General features: G+C 31.8%; 2 protein-coding genes across 2 annotated transcripts in view; both read left to right on the top strand.

The window, feature by feature from the left end:
* The window catches only part of LOC135101521 (sestrin homolog), a 30,114-nt gene extending 29,919 nt beyond the window's left edge, over window positions 1-195 (top strand). The window contains exon 10 of the mRNA XM_064005599.1: window positions 1-195. This exon is cut by the window's left edge and continues 2,466 nt beyond it. The gene's annotated coding sequence lies outside the window, so the exon portion shown is untranslated.
* Window positions 196-7,063: 6,868 nt separating this feature from the next.
* Window positions 7,064-7,500, top strand: part of LOC135101520 (uncharacterized) — a 3,884-nt gene continuing 3,447 nt past the window's right edge. Inside the window, exon 1 of the mRNA XM_064005598.1 lies at window positions 7,064-7,500. This exon is cut by the window's right edge and continues 292 nt beyond it. The gene's annotated coding sequence lies outside the window, so the exon portion shown is untranslated.

The raw sequence follows: 7,500 nt of genomic DNA, 5'->3' as shown, positions 1-7,500 counted from the left end.
TGACTCAGGAATATCATATATATGTACAAATTGACCTGTTAACCCATAAAGGAGTGAAGGGTGACTATTTGAGTTTCAAGGAAGGTGTTACTCTAAGGAATTAAGGAAATTTTTAAATTTTAGATTACATTTAGCTTTTGTGTGTGTTATATATATATATATATATATATATATATATATATATATATATATATATATATATATATATATATATATATATATATATATATATATATTAATAAAAGCTACATCTAGCCAACAACGTAAAGAGTATGCCTTACACATTTAACTCGCTGCTCTCAAATTTGTTGTTTACTGTGATCAAAATAACAGTGATTTATGTTACAGTGTGTAAATTGTGTATACTTCAATTGGGAGTCGTGGCCAAGGGGTCTACCTAATACTTATGCTTGATGTCAAGAACAGATCTTTAAACAGAAAGCCTAACTCAAACAATGCATTATTATAGTCTTTCAGTCTTTGCAAGTTGAAGGGCAGGTGGTGTAAGATGACACAATATGACAAAGCAGGAAAAGATCTAATGTGATATCTTGATGTTCAAGTGTGGGCTTCAAATTTGCCTAACTAAAAGCATATGGGACCAAGAAAATTAAAAACATGGCATTTCTGTAAAGGGAGTGGGATTGAAGGTACCATGATATTTTGGAGACTGTGGTCATCTCCAGAATTTGGAAATAACCACATTGCTCAGGTACTTCCTCTGCAACATCGTATGAATTTGTTGGTCTCCTATACCAAGCTGTGATGAGCACCATGAACACCCACACTGAGCCTTCAACTGTCTATTTATAGAACAAACCAACTGGCACACAGTTTCAGTCCTTGTGAGCTGTGACTCCTTCATTAGACACCCTTGTTCCCACTTCCACCCCATCACTAACTCAGGCTTTGATTGGTGATGGATTTGGTTGTGACATCTTTCATGGATAACCTAAGAAACAATTTATAAGAATAAAAGTGTAAATGGATTGTCAAGTGAAATCTAACTAAAGTTTCGAAAAGTTGCAACATATTAGGCAAAGTAACTTGGGAGCTTTGTCTCCATGCAAGTTCAAAGTTTTATAAATACATACTGGTATCTTTGTACTGAGCATGCAATATATATATATATATATATATATATATATATATATATATATATATATATATATATATATATATATATATATATATATATATATATATATATATATATATATATTATATATATATATATATATATATATATATATATATATATATATATATATATATATATATATATATATATATATATATATATATATATATATATATATATATATATATATATATATAATTCTGATTGAGTTTTGCATGAAAATGGGAAGGTAGTTTTATCTTGTACTGGTAATACTCTATAAATAGAGTTCTATATGGATCAACAACACTTTTGCAAAATTTTTATCTTGTATGGTTCATATATGTATGGTACTTGTAAAGACATTACTTCTGCTGCATCCTTGTGTTTTTGGTTGATGTGATGAAAAGCTTTTTTGTTTCATTCTTAAGGTATCCATTGTTTGATATATATATATATATATATATATATATATATATATATATATATATATATATATATATATATATATATATATATATATATATATATATATATATATATATATATATATGATAAAGATTCTTCATTATTATTATTATTATTATTATTATTATTATTATTATTATTATTATTATTATTATTATTATTGTGTATTTTTCATTATTATTGATTTATTTGCTTCTTTAGGAAAATTTTACATTGAAGGTAACTGCTTAAAGAATTATATAAACATATGCCGAATTCACTCCCTTAAATACTCTAACTTTCTCTTCGAACAATTCCCTGAGAACCATGTGCAGCCTGACACCCATGACAGCCCAACCAACCATCCTGATGCCACATATCATCCTCATTAGCAACACTACAAATATTCTGGAAAAAAAAGATGCTTGATACTTTTATTTTCATCCCCACACCAGTCAGTCACTGAGTTCACATAATAAGCCTTATACAAATGGGTTGAAGTTATGTACCACTAAGGTGAGGTGATTGCTGAATGAATTACTAGTTAATCCTTTAATGGCCATGTTTTAGTATGAAGTAGGTTTTAACTATAAAATTTTTATACAGTGAAACCTCGGTTTTCAAACCTTTCAAAATCCAAAATGTTCGAAAACCAAAACTATTTTCCCCATAGAAATCAATGCAAAATAGATTAATTGATTCTCGGACACCGGTCCATCATGTCTTGGTGGGTAATGACCAACACTCCCACTGCTGGCCACTTCACAACATCTCCAGCTTAGAAATTTTTTTTATCCAGAAAGGATGTAATGAATGAACTTAATGACACAGAACTTAAAAGATATTGTTTAGATCATGCAGGCATTCTCTTTGTCACCAGTCAAGTGAGCGAAACCTTACAGAGTGACACAGAGAGGAGCAACCCACTCACCAAAATGAAGGTGATCATAACACTTAGACATCTTGCTGCTGGGAAAAGCTACTGAGAAAAGGTAGTTGTGTAATAGTGATGGTGTTGTGAGTCATAGAGAGACCCACAGGAGGCTCAGGATTACTTCTGAGTGCTGGACTTTGTTTATTTACATTGAGGTTCTTCACAGGGTTACCACATTTCTACTGAGTGTTGCCATTTCAGCAATGTCTATTTTTCAACACCTACATGGAATCCACTATTAAATATAAAAGGAAAAACATGTGCTTATTTCAGGAAGTTAACATTACTTGGACAATTATATATATATATATATATATATATATATATATATATATATATATATATATATATATATATATATATATATATATATATATATATATATATATATATATATATATATGATAAATGTAGGTTAACATGAATTTTGCATCATTTTAGTACATATTTCTTTTCATATTCACATAGTTTTTTTTTGGAAGGTGTGGATGTGGAAATTTATTCCACACTCAGCTGCCAAATGTCACAATATTTCCACACTAGCAGACAAAATTCCACAATGTGGTAACCCTGGATCTTCAACGGGATCACATTTAGCTTATTTCAAAGGTTAAATTGCTGTCTTACCCTCTGTGTCTTTCCTCCAAATCTACAAAAATGAAGAAAATATTTATAGAAACTATAAATTAGTAATTAATGGCAGCTTCTGCTACATTTTGTAGCATTTGAAATCAAGTAACTTTGTTCGAAAACCGAATTATAATACGACAACCAAAGCAATTATGAGTTAAAAATTTTATTTGAAAACAGAATTGTTCGGAAAGGGAGATGTTCGGTAACCAAGGTTCCACTGTATATCTCTTGTAAGTTTAATGGTGGTGAAATGATAATATATCCTTTAGAAATAGTTTTCTCTCATAAAACTACAAACAAATAAATGTGTGAGAAGCACTTAAGTTGCTTTCCAGTTCTTGATTAAATGTTCATATTATCCTGAAAGATTCATATGAAAATTGAACATATATAATTGATATATTCAACTAGAAACAAATGGACTGTTTGTTACATGAATGGTAGATAAAAACTGATCTATTCACAGTTACTCATTGTCATGGTGAAATGATACCGAAGCAATTTAGGGGAAGTGTAATATGTACGACTTAGATTCCCTTGCATGGTTTTATTCAGATAAGGTCATAGTACATATATTCTGCTAATACCTGCAATGCAGCTACAATTTATACTCCTAAGCCGAGAGGTATAGGATTGTGATGAAATGGGAGATCACAAACACATACCTATTGTTTCATATTTTAATGTGTTTCTTGATAACCACATGATATTAGTCAGTTAGGGATTTTGTTGCAGTTAGTGGTAAGCTCACCTATTTTCTAATGTCTTGAATTTTATAAAAACGAAGCATGTAAATACTGATGGCAAGGAACATGAAGGAGAGGACAATCTTGTAGATACCTAAAGACATTAAGTACATAATTTGTATCTATTTTCTTATTGTTTTCATAAAGTAATAAGGAATATATAGCATATATATATATTATGTTATGTCATTATATTTAAAGGAAGTTGTTTCATGGAAACATTTTGAAATGAAAAGTTAATGTGCATCCTGATAAGGTATTCATGATGTTTACATACATAGATGAAAACACTTTAGGAAATTGGGTGCTGATTTTCATCACTGTTTGTTTGTATGTATCAGTTTTATTAGTTAAACCAAGGATTACATGAATGGTTTTGATGGTTATGAGCATTACATGCACAGCGCATAAAGATTCTGCTTATTGTCAAGCATTTGGTTTGGTAATGCTGCAGCTTAGTTTTGCTCAGCCTGCATGTGGCAGATTTACACATATTTGTAATGGTGGTTGAGGTTCTTTGAAGTTTATGCGCATAAGCTATGTACAGGCAATACTGGAAAAAAAATATTTTTAAGGGAGTTAATTTGGAGGGATAAACTTTTTAAGCAGTGTACATACAGTAACATAAATACATACGTACTAGATAGGTCTGGCAGATTTCATGACCATTTAAGCCTTTTATAAAGCTTGCTTTATCAAGTGATACTGTATGAAAATACCCATTAGAATAAACTCAGATATTATAGTCTGAGCTTGTAATCAGCTGCTGCAACTGTATGAGAGGGCAGATAATATATTATGGAATGCATCACGAACCAAAATGAAGCATATGATGACATCAGTCTTTTTATTACATTAGCAACAAGCGAGAACTTGTGAATGCTGAGGGTAGGAGAAACACACGCAACTATAATATTTAAGGGGATGAATACTGCTGCTTAGAAATTACTAATGCAAGCCGGATGTTAATCTTTAGTCATATACTTTTTTGCCAATATATAATGATTTCTCTAGCATTACTGATGTTGAATTGTTGAATCATGAGTAATATTTTATGATGGTGACCATTTATGATATGATAATCTTCTGTATATTTTTTTTTCTATGGCCTGAAATGCACATTTGAAAAGAAGAAAAATATTGGAGAGCAAGACTGTAGAGAAATGTTACTTTGAAATCCAGGAAGGATTACTGGATGATCAATGTTGAGACTTTTAGTTCAATGTGTATAATGCATTAGTGCATGTCTTTCCTTGTGGTGTGACCAGACCATGTACACCGCAACATTTGAAGCTGACCAGTACAAGCTACATCAATTCTAAAGTTAGATTTTTATACTACTACAGTATAATTCTTGCACTCAAAACTGTAATTTGATTTTTTGCACAAAATAATTCAAGAACTCACATAGTATTTTTGTCAACCAAATTTATTGCCAAAGAATACCTGTTGATTACTAACATGCTGTATTCAGAATATGTACGTGTTATCAATATGTATAATAAATTTTGAATATGAAAAGTGTTTTCTTCCTAATCTTGAGTACATTGCAACACACTAATTTCTAATTCCTCCCAGTCTTGAGTACATTGCAATGTAACCTTTTTTTCATATAAGTTGCTTTATATTTGTTTGCCAGCAGTTCATGTCCTTCTGAATTTGCTATCATATTACACAGTATTTTGCTCACTTACATGTGTACACCAAGATTTATAGGTAACCTGTGGGTCAGGCCTTCAGGGTAACTGGTATATTATGCAATGATCTTAAAAGTACTGCAATAGGGATCAGTTAAACTTACCAAGAAATCTAACACTGGCTTCCTAAATTTCTATCAACATGTGAATAGATTACAGGATGCTAAGAGAATGGTATGATGAGTGATACTTAAGTGGCAGATGAAGTTTAATATCTACATGCATAATAAATCTGCCTTGAAGGAAAAAAAATCCCACTTAAACTCTACAGTCTACACCATAGAATCTATATTCTAACTCATGATACACAATTTAGGTTATTTTGTTACAGTAGCCAGTAATAATAACAACAACAACAACAACAATAATGATAATAATAATAATAATAATAATAGTAATAATAATAATCAGCCGCAAAGATGTTTATTATTGTTCATACATGGATAGGACTTGACTATACATAAAAGTGGACAGCTAAAAAAAAAAAAAAAAATGGTGCTGACCGAGCTGACTGATATTTTCAAACTGGTTTAAATCATACTGGCCCTTTCCTCGCCTTTTACTCTTCTGGAATGAGGGAAGGAGGCGGGAAGGGAACAATCCAATCCATACAGCGGGAGAGCGGGTGACGTAATTGCTAAATGCTGTAAGGATTATTTTATTATGAATGCACTGCAATTTGGTGTAATGGGAGCCAGATGTACGTGAAGCTGTCGGGAGTTAATCATACTGTGAGTCATAAAGCATGAGTTGTTGAAGAACATGCTTGCATTTACAGAAGTGTATTCGCAGAGATGTAATACATCAAACTCCCCGCAGCGTTCCTTCCTCCACACCTTACTTCGTGTTTCCTGATGGTGACGCAGAGGGAAGACAACAAGCACAAGAAAACAGCGAGCACAACAGGGGTATGAGAGAGAGAGAGAGAGAGAGAGAGAGAGAGAGAGAGAGAGAGAGAGAGAGAGAGAGAGAGAGAGAGAGAGAGAGAGAGAGAGAGTGCTGGTAATGCCATTTATATCTAATGATGAGAATGATTTTTGGTCAGCGCAAGTCAGCATTTGTGGACCGACTGGTCTTTTATACATCTGTCTATGATAAGTACAGCATTGACACAAATAGAAGACGGCGGTAGCGAAGAAATACATAGCTCATAGTCACCCCAAGTTTATTCCAAGTTACAAAGTGTTTCACTGAATAGTGCTGTACCCGCAGGAGAGCAAGAGCGTGCACATCTCACATTATGACATATAATTCATGATTTCTAATATTCTGTAACACACACACACACATACACACACATTATATATATATATATATATATATATATATATATATATATATATATATATATATATATATATATATATATATATATATATATATATATATATATATATATATATATATATATATATATATATATATACAATCTTTTTAATTCAGTTACTCATACGTATATGACAAGTAAATTTTTGCTTACCTATCGGCGTTTCCTACTCTACAGTCTACGCACAGACTGCGCCTGAGCAGGGAGTTCGGGGCGATCACTGCATGCAAGCTAACCCCGCAGCGCCACAGTAGCTCTCGTCAATTCACTGGTATGGTGTGCCCTGTAAGTTGTCTGACTGTGGGAACGTGACTCCATTAATGTGGATACTTAAATTACTACGAATGTATTCATATATCATGAAGAATAATAAATAAATAAAAACGTGATCAATTACTGTGTAGGTGTTTACTCGCAAGTTATATATGTATCAAACATACAAGGTAGGCACCTCCCTACTGTGGAAGACAACGGGACACGACTTGTTGAACGATGAAGTCCATGTTATCTGAAAATGCACAATCAGTAGACAAACAACCGTTTTTTCTTAATGTAAACAATATAATATTGAAGAACTAAAATAATTACAGTCGATG

Source organism: Scylla paramamosain, chromosome 6 (assembly GCF_035594125.1).
Source record: "Scylla paramamosain isolate STU-SP2022 chromosome 6, ASM3559412v1, whole genome shotgun sequence".
Taxonomy (NCBI): domain Eukaryota; kingdom Metazoa; phylum Arthropoda; class Malacostraca; order Decapoda; family Portunidae; genus Scylla; species Scylla paramamosain.
This window is presented reverse-complemented; position numbering and strand designations above follow the sequence as displayed.